The sequence below is a fragment of the Glandiceps talaboti genome, chromosome 12, assembly GCF_964340395.1.
Source record: "Glandiceps talaboti chromosome 12, keGlaTala1.1, whole genome shotgun sequence".
NCBI lineage: Eukaryota > Metazoa > Hemichordata > Enteropneusta > Spengelidae > Glandiceps > Glandiceps talaboti.
Window position 1 is genome coordinate 21932546 of NC_135560.1, and position 17950 is coordinate 21950495.

Below are 17950 nucleotides of genomic sequence, written 5' to 3' on the forward strand. Positions count from 1 at the left end.
ATATTAGTTTACAATTTTTATTGTTTACTTTTACATTTGTTTTTGCTTTTTAAAAATGTCTTTTCCCTACAATGTGTCATGTAATAAAGTAATGATTTGAAAAGCTGTTGTTGTTGGGTTTTTAAAACAACTTTAACTGTGCATTTGACAAGCTTTACTATCATTACCTTATTAATTATTAATGAGTTAGTTCTACCGTTGGTTTAAATTACTGTTAGTGTTTCACCGTGACCGTAGTGATACTACTGACTGAAATTCTACCCACGTCAGTAAACTTATCAATACTGATGGTCCGAAGGAGGGAGGAGGGGGGGGGGGTGTTTTGCTACCGCATGAGTTGTCGTCTACAAAGTGCATATGCAAAATTTCTTGCGGATTCAGCTAAATAAGGAGGACGTCTGTCATCTCTCTCTCTCTCTCTCTCTCTCTCTCTCTCTCTCTCTCTCTCTCTCTCTCGCTCACTCTCTCTCTCTCTCGCTCTCACTCTCTCTCACACTCTCTCTCTCGCTCACTCTCTCTCGCTCTCACTCTCACTCTCACTCTCACTCTCGCTCTCTCTCTCTCTCTCTCTCTCTCTCTCTCTCTCTCTCTCTCTCTCTCTCTCTCTCTCTCTCTCTCTCTCTCTCTCTCTCTCTCTCTCTCTCTCTCTCTCTCTCTCATATCATTAAAACTGTAGCCATACAACCAATGAAAGAGATTAGGTTATTTATTCTTTACACTTGTAACAGGAATTATCGCGACTACCACAAACGTGAAATTAAAACAATTACGAATTGTGATATATGGCAAGCGTATCTGGGTGCAAATGTATTTTGTTGTTTGCGGTTTTACATCACTAAAAACTATAGGCGTGCACTTATCGCTATTGTAATAGAAGTTATCATTGCCACTCACTTCTTAGAAATAGCACCTTGTATCATTAAAATGAAGACTGTGCCAAGAAACTTCGAAAATTCATTGCAAATAAATTTTATGAACAGCCAACAAAATCTTTTAACCTTAACGTTAGTTTTGTATTCGGAACGTTGAGAATGATCTATTGTATTTTTATGTAGCAAAGTTTAATTTGATTGACAACCAGTTGTTACCACGTCAACTTTACCAAACAAAGTAAAGTTACAGTAGCAGTTACTGTTGCCACACTCAAAATATTTCGACTGTGTATTATGATCCCATTGTATTTTTATGTAGCAAAGTTTAATTTGATTGGCGACCAGTTGTTACCATGACAACTTTACCAAACAAAGTAAAGCTACAGTAGCAGTGTTGCCACACTCAAAATATTTCGACTATGTATGATGATATATTTGTCTTGTTTCTACCCAAAACATACATCATGGCCAAATAGTCAAACCTACATGTATACACTAACAAGCTTATCACATAGGCCTATATAAGCTTCTTGTGATAATGCAGTGTTCGTACCCAAAAATATGAGTATACACAAAATGTATGAAACCAGTGTTGGGACTTTTTCATTACTGATCTAACGTAAAGCCGAGGTTAAGAATTAAAGGAAATTATGTACAGTCCTTGTTTGAGAAAATAACGTTAAAGGCGCAGCCAAGTTACTATAGGGTCACAGGGCGACATGAACAAGGTAATTGGGGAAAAAAACCTACAGATGATAACTTACACCAAACATTCACAATCACATTATTACATGTCATTGAAACCTAATATCACATAACAACGACAAACTTCAAAATTCAGACCTGCATTACCGAACTTGTGGTAATAAAAATGTATATTTGAATGTGACAACTTAAACATCATGGAATACTTCACTTCAACGTGGACTTGGACATTAAACTGTGACTTGATGAATAATGCTATCACGTTGGTCGATCAATGTGAATGGCATGGCTGTACATGTCTTTATAGGTCACCTCTAATGCATATAACATTACAATATTTTGAAGATCTACAACCCAGCTACATCATGGCTGTATACAATATTTCTCAGTACATTGTTACAACTCGTGGAAAGTCTGTCATACAAACGACTTATAATACATGCTTGTAACAGCTATGTGAAAAATATTGCATGCCGTGGTTCATTCGCTGAGTTATTTCAATGAGAATGGTTATATTCTACATGTACGACTCAATTCTTTTCCCTGAATTAACTTAAAATTTAAGATAATGTTGATAAGAATGGCATTTTTTACATGTAAATTGTAGGAAAGATGAATACCTTGTTCTCTTGTGTTGAAACCATCTTAACCCTCAAGAGATACACATAGGGACACGTTTACATCAGATTCTAAATAATTGAAGCTATTTCGTGTGGATTGGATTTATTGAGTGATGGCATAAAATCTAAAATATTCAGGTACAGTGTAAGCGAGTTGATTCAGCAATTGCATTGTTTTATCTGTGAGATTAGCACTTCCGTCATCAAGTACACGAATCATTTAAACAGAAATACACTTAATACATGAAATAGTGCCATTTTCATCTACATTACTTTAACTTTTAACTTGACTAGTCTTGATCTGCGGTGGTGTAATAATCCTTACAAAATTAAGCGATTACAATACGTGATTCACTGTTGTTTACTTAAAGCACACTTACTACATTAAATGAAACGCATCTCGTATTTGAGTGTGAATTTTCTTGATTTTATAATCAATGAAAACAGAATAAAAATACTGACCGATCGAGTGACATCAAACAATATGACAAAATACAAAACACTCCCTACAATTCACGAAAAAAAAATCAAAATGATTTCAGTGAGTTAGTGTCTTGAACACACACACAAAACTTGTATAATGCTTTGGCAAAGACAAGTTCGATGAAATGGTTGAGTACTGTGAAAATCAGACACGCGTGTATTTTAGTGCCTTGTTTAGAATGCAACGACACGCTGTGTAACATATCGCCAAAATATTTCTTCGTCACCAGATTTTCTCTTGATATATCGCCCTTTTGCTGTAAATAGTCTCAGAATATGATGTTGTGATGCATCATCAGTTGTAACCTTTCCACGCAAACGAGTTCACAATACCCATATCCTTGAGCGGGCCTTCGGCGACACGTCGAGCATCCGGGGCCTTTTCTCCTGCATTTTTCGTTAATCGGTCGATCATGTCAGTGATTTCGTCATCGTTCATCTTCGGATTTGGTCGTTTGAAATCTCTTTCTCTTGGTTTCGGGACGCAATATAATCTGTCAACGGTTTGGTCAATCTCATAGTTTGTCATTTTCTGATGGCCTAAATCCATTTCTGAAGGTTTTTCAATGGTTCCCCATGGTCTCTTGGCCATTTTGTGTGAATCTGGAGCGAAAAAGACATTTTCAGTTAACAAATCGTGTTACACATATATGTTAAAAATTCGTATTACATGTGTGTGTTCATCTAAATGAAGTCTACCGCCCTCTTGCATCTCGAATACCTCACCTGACAGATGTCCAGCCATATTTTGTCATATGAAGTTTACGAGAAAATATTGCAAATCATAGTCTATAAACTGTGTATCGAGTACAGTTCTTGTTGACTTGGATGGATTCGACCATTGTACGTCGCGATGACGCTGTGTTCTGTCACTGTTCATGTTACGTCACGGAACAGAAACGCGACAATAGAGTTCCAACTACTGTTGCTATGACTACCATGCCATTACGGGAATTCTGTCGGATGTAGCTGAGGTAAAGTAAATAGAGCCAAACGCTCGTTTGACCAAACTTAAACTTATTAAAATATTCGAGGTCCGTTTTCTCACGGCATAATGTACTATGTGTGAATAACGCTAGACTGCGGAAGAAATATGAAATATTAATGACGTTATCTTTTTAAAAATTCACTGCAACCTGTCTGAGACGGTATTAAAAGCTTCGCAAAACCAGCGAACTGTCAAAATTTGTTTTACGTATCGCTGAATGGGGTGAAAAATAATACATGATTATTGATCGTAAAGCAATTACAGTGTACTCAGCTTTGTAAGTTTGTAACGTATAGCCTACGGAGAGTTCGTCACGCCATAATGTCAACAACACTTAGTGTTACAAAGAAGACGAGTTGGCGCTACAAATAAGCCTTGTTTATCACGAGGAGAATTTCTTTGTCTAGTCATACCTCAGGTTAAATAGTTATGTAAAGAAGTAAATAAAAAAAAGTATCACTTTCCGAAATGGAGACATTTTAAACGCATAAAGAGAATATGAGAATCAGATAACTACTAACTACGATGAATAAAAAGTGGGACAAACATATCAAATCGAATGACCTCGGCAGTTAACGATAGAAAGAAGGGCCTCGTGCGTTCCGTTATCCATGGTGGATTCACTCAATCGATACAAAGAAGGGCCTCGTGCGTTCCGTTATCCATGGTGGATTCACTCAATCGATACAATGATTAACGATAACAGTTTCTTTCTATTAACTCATAAAAACCTTGAAGTGGTACGTCTAATTATTAATGTATAAGAATTAATCTTTCAGAATTATCTTCTTTACTCTTGAGACTATATATATATATATATATATATATATATATATATATATATATATATATATATATATATATATATATATATGCGTGTGTATGTGTGTGAGGCAATAATATATATATCTATCTATCTATCTAACTATATATCTATATATCTATCTATCTATCTATCTATCTATCTATCTATCTATCTATCTATCTATCTATATATATATATATATATATATATATATATATATATATATATATATATATATATATATATATATATATATACATATATTATTCCACATACGTTTGATGTGTTTCATTATTACTGTGTACTATACGCCAGTTGAATACAGTGACTTCAATATTGTGGGGGCAGTATCCTAGCAACATCCTGAAAAGATTACTAATAACACACAATCTAGAATGAGTTCGGCTAATTCACGCCTAGTGAGTGATCAATTCATTCTATTACTCTAGAAGCAATTATGTGATGAATTGCTTTGGAAACACTAGTTGACGTTTAACCTCAATAATCGCATTACAGTAGAGAGAACAATTTACTACTAAATGTGTATTCAGTTCTGTTGGTATCTATGATCGGCAAATAAGAGGGGTTTTTTTTATACGGCCACATGTCTTGTGTCATTGATACATTTCATCGGATTGACTGTCGCTCAATTACACCGTGCTGATGATAAATTCAAATGGGCTCCGTCACTCCAAAATTGTGAGTAATACATACGATATATATATATATATATATATATATATATATATATATATATATATATATATATATATATATATATATATATATATATATATATATATATATATATATATATATATATCCTCGTCTGAATATCGCATTCAAGCGTGAAACTCTGAGTATCGGCTCCGTACCATAACTTGTGTATTTTGTGTAAATACAGCTCTACTTCTCAGTATTGAGCGCTTTTCCTTCAGTTTATGACTTACCACTTACACTGAATTAGTGTATATATATATATCTTATTTGATCTAGGCAGATTCTACAGACTGAGAAAGAAGAAATATTTTCAAAATTTGATGAAATTTGAAAGTAAGTATCGTAAAACGGAATTTTCATTTGCCTATGACTTTCTAGAAACCTTAGTCTGTAAGAGAGGGCGTGTCATGCCTCCTATCAATCAGTCAAGAGACGACAGGTTGAATGAAGAGACTGGTTAGGTTCTTCTCTGGTGACCTTCTCCCCATAGTCTAGTTCCTGACGACCGTATTCCGATTTTCCGATTACATATGTATGAAGATAACGTAGTGTAACATCGGAATACGGTCGTCAGGAACAAAACTATTCTCTCCATGGGTTGAACAACACGATATATTTTACAGTCTATATAATCTGCATCTCGGATATTTAAACCATTTTATCAAACTACTGCTACACGTACACCAATTTCCCTTGGGTATTGTAAAACGGATAGCGGTACTCTCGTTAATTGGTTTTTTACAGTTCATCGAATAGCAATAACTCAATAAGTCGACGTAAAACTATTGTATTTAGTTGTTCTCTTTTAAGCGAGTGATGACGGAATATTTACGTAGGTATGTCCGATCAATGGAACGTACGGATGGTGTCAGGTGTGCGATATTTCAGATTGTTTTACAGGTAGCGCTTGTCTAGCCACCGGCACCATCAAAGTTTATTTAGATCGGCAAAGTAAACATGTTTACCCATTGTCAGAGTATGTAACGTGGGTTCGATAAACACGTTAGCTCGCGTAGCCGCCATATTCCCTGTCTGATCGCGTATGATCGCCTCGAAGTCAGTGTAATCGTTTAAAAACCCACATGATAAATAATATATATTTTGTCTCCTATTCTACTGCCTTCTGTGGTATAGAATACCACCACGCATACAAAATATGTGTTAGCATGACACTGTTTCATTCTACCGTGAACAGTACTGTACAGTCGTTCACGACGCGTTGCTATGCACGTACCTATGCCATGAACAGGTAGAATTTACATTACCTTAAGATTTTCGCTGTATAGCTGTAACTACTATATTGCAAAGTCTTCCACGGGTTGATTATAGATTTGGGATACTTGGCTTCGGTGGGTTTTACCTCTCCAGTGTGCACGATTGCTGTGGTCACTTCACAGTACCTGCCTGTCACTTTGTTAGCAATGGTGTTATGGTAATAGCTATAAAAAGCGCTATGGCGTGTAATGATTATCATGCAAATTCCTCTCATTGGTGGCAGACTAATGAGCTGTAACAACTGCGCTTGCGCACTGAGGCAGCTATCACATATGTATATCAAACCTTGGTTGCTAAGGAGATGACCGACATTCACTTTTCAATGATGACGAAAATATTTAAAAGAAGATGTGAATTTATATTCCTTGCGAATAGAATATTCAGGAGAGTTGTGAAGTATTCGATTCTCAGTGAAGAAAAACTGAGCATGTGATGGACCGGGGGGGGGGGGGGGAGTGACACTATAACGTGGAGTATACCATAGGAGGGTCTATGAGTAGACCTAATTACGATCAAATTGAATTGATCCATAACAATTGCCCATAATAATCGTCAATAATAAGACAGTTAAATAGCGTTCGCACATAACCATCGAAGTTGAGTTTATACGATCTATGAAACTAGTATGACGTTGAAGTTGACAATCATTCTGATGTGAAAGTGACCAAGAACCTGTTTGAAGAGTTCAAAGTTGGGTGACAGAACACTATTAAAACACAAGCGATAAACGTTTCAGGTTGTTTTGAATTTCACTCACAGCCATTTCAAAGACTTATGTTCCTTGACAATAAAAGGCGTGTAACTCCCACTATCGAAAACCCATACTGGGCATATCCCTTTTTGTGGCGCAACACCAGAGAACATTTCCCACAAGATCGGAAAAATTAATTACTGTTACAGTGTTTCACCGTGACCGTGACATGGATATTAATAGTGACTGAAATGTTACCCACGTCACTTATTCATTCATACAGCCGATAGCCGGGTACAGACAGAAAAGTGGGTGTAAATACAAACTTATAATAAACTGAAGGTGTAAATACACACTCAGTTTATTATAAGTTTATATAAAACGTGTATCTGGATTGCCGGGAAATTGGAAAAACCAGACACATTCTTCCGGTGAATGTTAGTTCGGACCGGGGGTGTTACGGAACAAGCAAACTTTATGGTAGGGAAAGTGGGGAGGGAAGGGGGGGGGGCACGAAAAACATGGGGTGCATTGAAAATTCTGATGGCCAGAAAGGGGGAGACGAAACATTTTGGTAATGATTTGAACCAAATTAAATCTCTAGCTCTTGAGCGGTCGTTTACCGAGTACATTTTGCAAAATTTCTTGCGGTTTCGCCACATTATTATGTCGCGTATGCCTTAATCTCCACGATCCACGAAATTTCCCTCGTGTCATATACAACTTCTAAAATGTTTGTAAGTGAAAACTCGTTTTATTATGCCTTACACGCCATTGTCCAGAATCACATATATGTATCGACAAAAGAACGATGACACCAACCATATATTTACAGTGCAAAAAGAGAGAGAAACAAACTAAAGTGTATATAATATTGATTTTTTATTGACAACTGACACATTACAGAGGAGATACAAAAGCTACATAAACAGTAGTTGGACAAAGTGGTGTCAATATAAGCAGTACTGGTAACATTGCAATTAATTATCAGTGTTTGTACTCTAACATGTTACATTGTATCAGTTAGTTCTACCAATTATACACCTGTCAAGTCTATCAACGATCTACAATACATATCAGTTTAGATCTATTCTGTATTCAGATTGAATACCACTTTCTATAGATAGACATAATTTGTGAGGGTTTTTCGTTTTTGCAATGTCAATGTTAATATAGCTAGGTCTTTCAAGTATTAGACATCTACAGTAAGACATGTCATGTGTAAAAGAACTGCTTCTCCATATATACCTAAATCTCCCCCACAGGATAAAAGGGTGGTCTGGGTGTCTATGGCAGACATCTGAACTGCCGACAGATTTCAAGTAAATATACATAAAACAAAAGTAAGACTGATTTTGGCTTTAGCAGCATTTCCAATGTTTATAAGGCCCAAAGTCATTGTCATAAGCCCTGCAGCACATATCTCTCTAAAGTAAAGCAAATTTTGGACAGAAGTGACCAGCTCAAGGCTGGACTGCAGCATGCTGGGTATTAAGTAAACAATGCCAGGTATTCCATAGTTGTTTGTTAGAAGCTCCTAATATTGTTTACTTACCCATGATGCTTCATTCCAGCTTAGAGCTGGTAACTTCTGTGCAAGATTTGACAATATTTATAATTCTATCTCAGAGAGTTGCACATAACAGGGTCAGTAAAAATGTGTTTTCATTGCTTTTTCAGCTTGAGAAATGTAGCAAAGTTGTAATGAACCTCATGTTTGTTCATCTTTAAGAGTAGAGATACCCTGACAACTTTACTTGGGAGAATAACACAATTCCAGATTATTACTCCCTTATTTCCATAACAATGCAAACAGTAAAAAATGTCAAAACAAATCCTTCTACCTATAGTGGACAGTACAATGTATGCATATATATCCATATCCCATACTGAGTTATTCCATGTGGTTAGATGGATTACTTCAAATGGTTTAGAAAAACATATGAGTTCAAAGGTTACACATTTACAGTTCACTGCTACATGTCTTTGTTATGCAAATCACATAGTATCAATAATCGGTCAATCAATCAATCAATCACATTTCTGTGTGATTACATATTGAAGCACAGTGATGAGGTATTCTTCTAAGTTCAAATTGCCATAAGACTTGGTGAACCATGGGTTCCACAACAGTATAATATAATTTGACACATTTCAAGTGATCAGATCTATTAATACACAGCATAGCCAGTATAATAATTCAGTCAATATATTCCCCTTGCTGTTTTTGAAAGCTCTTATCAATACAGATGTATGGCAGATATATTATGCTGTAGCTCAGATCTGCAAGTTTTGGAACTGCTAATACATAAATATAAGGCAAACCTATACATAATAACCATGATCCATTCTTCCTAAGATCTACTGATCATGCTGTTACAGATATACAAGACACACACGATGATAGAGCTATGAACTTGAAGTCACTTCAACTTGTTTGCAGTAAGTACTTCTATCTACAATACAACAATTATCTGCAGCTACAAAATGAAGTCTTTAAAATGTGAGTATTCTTAGAAATCTATACAAACTCTATCCTAGAGAAAGTAATGTACATATAACAAGTGAATCTAATCCAGTGTAGTATTGCCACTGTTGAGACACCACATGTACTTACTTATCTATAAAGAATAAATAAAACTTAGAAAAAACCCTGCCAGTAAATACAAGGCACAAATTGTATATCAGTATCACGTAACATTTAATACAGAATTTACTTTTTATCAAATCAAGCAGCAAGTTTCTGCCTTTCCTTCTTGATTTCTATTTGATCTTTCATGCAGTGTCATTGCTTTTAGAGTTTTACTTTGAAGAAATGTGTTTTTCACATTTTTAAATTTCATGAGTTAATTGTGAATGAATGAATAGATTGAAATATCAACATTGACTCCATCACATAAAACAAGGATAAGCCTCCGTTTGTTTATTTTGTTAAATACAGATTTTACACAGCACACACAGTGTTTTACAATGTTCAGCCAGTTAAAAATGATATTTTCGACACCACATGGCCAAAATAAACCAACATGATGGTGGTGGTGGTGGTGGTGGTGGTGAAGAGAAAGGGCAAAGAGGTAAAACAGATTAGTGTTGATAAAAGTTTCTTTACTTTCCATGTCACAGTGATAGTTTGCTGTATTCTCCTTCCTTAGGTAGGATAAATCATTAAGTTAGAGAATCGGAATCACAATCCATATAATATTTGAAAAAAATAGTTGTAGGTAAACATTTCTGATAATGAAAAATTATGCTTTTTTCTTAAATGTACAACAGCAAATACAAACACACCATTTTAAACAAAGCAAGAGAAAAATTATTTTGAAAAAAAATTACATTCTTAACTGCACTAGCTTCAACTGGAGTACTATCTTTCTTCAATCAACCAACAATATATTCACTGAAAATTGTCAAAATATCAATAAATAAATATTATATATGTTACCTAGAAGTCAATTTTATCTGTAAGTACAGTAACAGGTTGAAATCTTCTTCATTTTGGAGGTGCTGATTTTAAGGTGTGGATCCAAAAAACAATATATTGTACCATAGTATGTGTACAACTACACAAATATGTTTACTCATAATTGATTCAATACTGCTCAGAGTGTATGATATTACAAGTACACCTATATTTAACGAAATAGTTTCAAAAATTATTCCAGTTGGACCTAGTGCAGCTGTAAATGTAAATTTAAATATGTATGGTTACTGGTATTACATGGAATTCTGAGATGCGATGGAATAAATTAATTTCTGAAACTTATATTCAGCAAAACACACAGTATTTCTAAACAATGTTTTGACATAATACATTCTTTCCTAGGCTTAGTATGACCACAAACTAGGAAGAAATCTGTGGTATAACTTTTTTACTGCAAACTGTTTGTTGATATTAACAATGTTGACAATCCATGCAATAAAAGGTGACACAACAAATCACATTATTTGCTTATTTATTCAGAATTTCTATTTGATATACAACAAGTAACACTGAAGTAAAGCACTTTCTCTACAAATATGTGCTATACTAGTTTATTGCATTTATATGAAGTATAAAAATATACTGTTTCAATTGGTTTATTTACAAGCCTAGCATGTGGCCTTTCTAATGTGGTCAAGTAGCAAATGAAACTGTATACTTTTACACTTTGATATAAATGATATAAACGATCGTGGTACATACCAGTACAGAAAACGCCTTACTTAGTGTTATGGGTTGTATTTCCAAGACTTCCTATATGTTTACAGATTTACTCACAGAAACGTACCATTATGTTTCAGGGAAATAACAACTTCTTGTTTTGATAAATATGCTGCATTGCGTTTCATTTTAATTTTCAAAATTTGTTGTGATCTATGTCCTAAAATATAGAGATTTGTAGAGTAACGACTTCAATTGCAAGTTGTATCTGAGACACATAAGCTCAATAAATGTGATTATAAATTTGTTGTAGAAGAGTAAATTTCCATCACTTCTATAGCCTTATGATGAAAGCTCATCTGTGCAAAGTTCAGTCTAAGTTAATGGATTTAACTTCGTATTGCACCGAAATTTAATTAGTTTACCAAAGCTTTCGCCAGATATCCACCATGGCTTCGTCAGTGTTTTCTGAAGTCAAGACACATGTGTGACTTCAGACAATTGTCCCAAATTCTCAGACGTTAGTAACGTCCCCCATCATGGTTCATGGATGGTGACTTCAGAAAACACTGATGAAGCCATTGGTGGATACCTGGCAAAAGCTTTGGTGAGCTAATTAGAATTCAGTGCAATACAAAGTTAAATCCATTCTATAGCCTTGTAGTAAATTTCCGTAATCACCACCTTAACACCTCTACAACCTTGTTCATCAATTGTAGATTGTCCTCTTTGACATAATAAATGCCTATGTTTACGTGACTAGCACATTAAACACAATGTTATCTACATTGACCCCATGACACTACAAAATCTTATTGCATTTTATGTAGTACTGCATACAGTAGAGAATACAAGGTGGCATCATTTTATTTTACAACTATAACAACATTAACCTGAGACAATGGTTTTATGGAGTAATACTTTACAACTTTCAACAGTTTTTTTTCTACCCTCAGACATTATAACACTTTACAACCAATTACAGGTATTCATAACTAAATTCTAATGAGTAAAGACCTTTTCATTAATTATGCTATAAACTCTGATACAATTCAAAGGTACACCATAGGGTATCACAGCAATCAGTAGTTTTATCCAGCTGACATTGATAGTAGAGAACCTTACACAATACATTCAATACTTCCTGAATGTGAGATTTGACTAGACATTCAATTACATGGTATGTTTATCTCACAACATGATCACTTGTAAAAGCTGAAGCAACCTGCTACTCAGCATAGTCCCTTACAAACACTGAAGCAACCTGCTACTCAGCACGATCCCTTACAAACACTGAAGCAACCTGCTACTCAGCATAGTCCCTTACAAACGCTGAAGCAACCTGCTACTCAGCATAGTCCCTTACAAACACTGAAGCAACCTGCTACTCAGCATAGTCCCTTACAAACACTGAAGCAACCTGCTACTCAGCATGGTCCCTTACAAACACTGAAGCAACCTGCTACTCAGCGTAGTCCCTTACCAACACTGAAGCAACCTGCTACTCAGCATGGTCCCTTACAAACACTGAAGCAACCTGCTACTCAGCATGGTCCCTTACAAACACTGAAGCAACATGCTACTCAGCATGGTCCCTTACAAACACTGAAGCAACCTGCTACTCAGCATGATCCCTTACAAACACTAAAGCAACCTGCTACTCAGCATAGTCCCTTACAAACACTGAAGCAACCTGCTACTCAGCATGGTCCCTTACAAACACTGAAGCAACCTGCTACTCAGCATGGTCCCTTACAAACACTGAAGCAACCTGCTACTCAGCATAGTCCCTTACCAACACTGAAGCAACCTGCTACTCAGCATGGTCCCTTACAAACACTGAAGCAACCTGCTACTCAGCATAGTCCCTTACCAACACTGAAGCAACCTGCTACTCAGCATGGTCCCTTACAAACACTGAAGCAACCTGCTACTCAGCATAGTCCCTTACAAACACTGAAGCAACCTGCTACTCAGCATGGTCCCTTACAAACACTGAAGCAACCTGCTACTCAGCATGGTCCCTTACAAACACTGAAGCAACCTGCTACTCAGCATGGTCCCTGGTATAATACAATACACACTGCACTTACTGAGCCAACCTACTGTGCTGTACTGCCTAACCTAATCCCATCCTACAGTAATCGTAATCCAATTTTATATTAAGTTTTACCAAATGAAATGTTTTAATATTCATAATTACGTATCCCAATCTAATATTTCTATGTATAATCAGGTCATAATTCGGTGGAGTTGTATTAAATATTGCTACATTCATCATGTATTGTCAATCAATTTTCATGCTACTGCACTTGTATTCATTTTTCTTCAAATTCAATGTTAAGCTGTCTTGTTTCATAATTGACAGTCACCCCTTAATAATGATGTACTATGCACAATAAGAGTATTAATTCATATTTTGAGAGTTGTGGTAAAAATACTTTTCACATAGTCACTTTCAGAGTCGACTACAGTTGTTTGTTGTAATAATTTCTGACAATAGAGTATTATATTACTATATGTTGAAGTATCTCGAATCAAGGATCAATATTATGTATAGTTGCCTACTTACAAATTCACATCACTGGACTATTTAACTAACTGACAGAGCTATTCTCAAACCCGGTCTGTACAGCAAATTTAAGACTACCACCTTATACATTTGGTAGTCTAGATACAATGTGTAGTAGTCTATTTGCTCTCAAATACAGCAAATTTAAGACTACCACCTTATACATTTGGTAGTCTACATACAATGGGTAGTGGTCTACTTCCTCTCAAATACAGCTCGAGTCTTGTCTGTACAGCAAATTTAAGAGATTATGTTATTATATGTGTATTATAGGAGATTTAGTTTATCATTGGAAAGCCTCGGAGTCCATTAGATAAATGGATGGGTTACAGATCCTTTTTAGAAAGATGCTGAACAGTTGAAACACTGTGAAATACTCATTTAATCAGTAAATTGTCTTATTACTCTGGTAATTGAGACTTCGTTTTACTAAGATAGACACAAACTAAATCTATTGTCCTTCAATGTAGTAGATTACACAAGTGGATGATACTGGTTTCTCTGTTGTACAATTCTGATCACAGACCCCACATGAAAGGTCTATGTTCAAATCAACCTGTGATCAAGATAGTGTAGACATTGGAAGTACTAAAACAGTACACTGCATGTTCTCTGTGGATGTCTCCCTACTGAGACTATAATTAAACCAATGTCAATTCAATATCTTATCACTGTAGTATCATCATGTTGTGACAATAATTTAAGTTTGTGTCTATCTCAGTATACTGAGGGCTCAGAGTCGAAATGGTAGTCTCACATACCAAAACAAATGGTTTCTCCTAACAAAAACAGAGATAATATTTGTTTACACCACAAAATAGCAGACTTGTATAAGTTTGCATAACTGATGGGACAATATACCCATTCCATTACAAGATTCCATGAATGGTCTAACCTCAGACTTTCTTGTCCAGGCATTATAATTTGTTACATCAAGACAATTTGTCACATGACCATTGCAACAGACATCAATCCTCTGAAGACCTTGTTGAGATGATATTACAATATATTACAAATTCTATTATCATTAAATATTTCGTACAATTTATAACAAAGTTTTCATATCGAAAGATCTGTTACAGTTGACTGTTCAACCTGAGAGAAATTCTGAAATTAGACTAAAGTAAGTAATGAGTCATTGAATGGAATGATTATATTTATGGAGATGATTAATTTTGCTTGTGCAATGGTCTTGCATACAACTAACAACCACATTATGATATAACACAAACTCAACTTAGCAAACAAAACTTTAGCCAAAAAATTAGATCTAAAAATCTTACAGAAAAAATAGTAGTTCATTCCAAAAATACCTCTTGAAAATAGTATTTGTGAAATCCGTTTTAAAGTATATTCCTGTAATTTCTGACAATCTTGTACAAAAATCAAAGAATACTGAGATGAGTTAATTAGACCAAATAAGGCACATTTAGCAGTAAATCACAGGAATCTCTGAGAATTAAGCCCATTAGCATTCATCATAAGGGCAAAGGTCAAAATCTGCATGTCAATGTTGATTGACAGGTGTCAAGGTATCCTTTAGTATTGATTGACAGCTGCAAATGAGCACCTAATTTAGTAACATCTCCACATGTGTAATGAAGAAAAATGGTTAAATACGTACTTTGTAAGCTGCAAAGGTTAATTTATAGTGACCTACACTGCTTGCGTCATTGATTATGATTGCTTCTTATGACCATTGGGATGAAAGTTAGGAACAAGTTTTATGTTTGAATATGTCATCTCCTAATCTTCATCAAATTTAATACCTAGGTACAGGTCACCTGTTTCTGTGCAACTTGTGTATTAAACTGACTGGATTGTACAAGTTAAAATGTAACACATATCTCATGAGACAAATCAAACTAACATGTCTAGAACTTCATTCCCCTTGTGTTTATATACAATCACAGTTACTCCCCTTTGACTGACACTAGAGTGGTACCTCCTATACATTCATACATCAGTACACTATGACAGTAAATGAATCTAGGAACAAAGCGAATGTAAACAGACTTATCCAATAAACACTGCCCTCTAGAGGCACAATGTAGCAGAGGCATATAATTATTCCATTAATCTTTAAAATCATGAATACCTACACAAGTTTTTGGACTATGATTGTTATATATATCCTCATCTGAAGTCAGAATTTATAAACAAGCTTTATGCCTACTAATACATCCTGCATTTAATTTGATTTCTTTTGGTCTTGGACGTACAGGCACTAGCTTTAACAAGTACATTAGATCTAATCTCCTATACTGAAATAGGAGTTTTCAATATTGAGTTCCATATTTCTTTACCCTGTCTTATCTAGTAAGCAATAACCTTCCAATATCTAATATTTACATGATAAGGAAAAGTCTCACTAAGGAAGGTCTGTGGTCTACATATATTAGGCAATGAGGGCAGACTGTAAGATACGTTGTGTTGTTCAGCCCTATCAGACGACTTCTAAACCACTGTAAGATACATCATGCTATTCAGCCCTATCAGACTTCTAAACATGCAGTGCTGGCTGATAACGTGGCACAAATGTCGTATCTTACAGACTGGCGATTAAGGATTACTATATAAACAGGAATGATCTGCAGGTTACTATTCAGATTTTACATGTAGATGCTGCTATCCCTTATTCTTCATTAACTATGGTATGAACTTATTGTATTCTATAGAAAGTTGGAATACACGACTTATGTAAGCGGTATGAAAGAGTAAAGTCAAACCATAAGTACCAAAGGCAGTTAGTTGTGTGTACAGTTATTCAGTATCATGTTATACTGCCCTCACTGTTGTCAACTACCAAAAGCAGTTGTGTCTTATACACTATACTTTCTCTCTTTCATATACTGCCCTCTATGTTGTCAATATAGATAAATGATTAAAGTGGCCACATGGATGAAGATTAGGTATTTATTTTGGATTTTTAATTTATAAAACAATTTCATCATTGCTTCCTAACTGAAAAATCAATTTGAAACAACATATGACGAGTCCTTCTTTGTAACTCAAAAATTGCAAAAGCATAATAACTGTGTAAAATCTTTGTTATTGTACGTACAATAACAAACTTTTTACACTTTTTTTTAGCTTTTTGCAATGGATTGAGTTACAAACATAGACTTGGTCTGTCTTGTTTCACATTGTATGTTCAGGTAGGACGCCATGATAAAATTGTTTTATAATTAAAAATCCAAAATAAATACCCAATCCTCATCCATAAGGCCACTTTAACATGAAGAAGAAAATATGGATGGACATGACAGTTGTCCACAAACAAATATACTAGTCTGTATAAAACTATGGCGTTCACACTAAAGTGACAGCATTATCAAAATAAAACACTTCATCAACTTGTAAAACGATAACAAAATCAGCACCGTAATAGTATCATTAAAATGAACACAATTCTATTGGCTTATCAAGATACAAGAAATGTGTATTGGTGGGTCTTAAATCATCACACACAACTCTGGATAAAAGGTTATATATACATGTACACTCATTACTTCTCAACTTGAATAAAAAAAAAGTAAAATCATTTGAATGAGAAAAGGTCACCTTTTTTGGAGTAAAAACAAAATCCAACCAAGTGAGGATATAGATAGATACAAGTAACTTAGAATGGAGGCAATCCCTGAAGAGATAAAATTATGCAAATAGAAAATCATCATACCAAACAAGGATAATTTCAGGTAAGTATAACACCAAATAAGAACAAAATTATTCCAAATATGGATGGACACAGTAGTTATGAATAAGAATAAAGTTAAAAACAATCATTGGATGAAGTATAGAATGTTACAACTTCATACGTCTGTTACTAGATTTTATGCCATTGTATGATAACAATTATGATATCAACACATGCATCAACCCTAGGGTAGAGAACATGAAAACAAACTCAGCAATAGTCTCTAAGAAATGTTCATAAAAATAAATTTGACATCAATCAATATGGACTAACATGAGACAGTAGAAATATAACAGTAGGTTATGAAAATGAAGTGATGATATATTTGTTTGTCAAAGGTGAAAGTTTGTGACACGTCAAAAGTGTTATTGAGTCTTGTAA

The 17950-nt window shown here is 34.9% G+C and overlaps 1 long non-coding RNA gene across 1 annotated transcript; it reads right to left on the reverse strand.

The window, feature by feature from the left end:
- Positions 1 to 716: 716 nt before the first annotated feature.
- LOC144443629 (uncharacterized) lies at positions 717 to 6602 on the reverse strand. The gene is made up of 2 exons (XR_013481698.1): positions 6459 to 6602; positions 717 to 3283 (listed from the first exon to the last, which is right to left on the reverse strand). It is a non-coding gene; the product is annotated as an uncharacterized LOC144443629 (long non-coding RNA).
- Positions 6603 to 17950: the final 11348 nt, after the last annotated feature.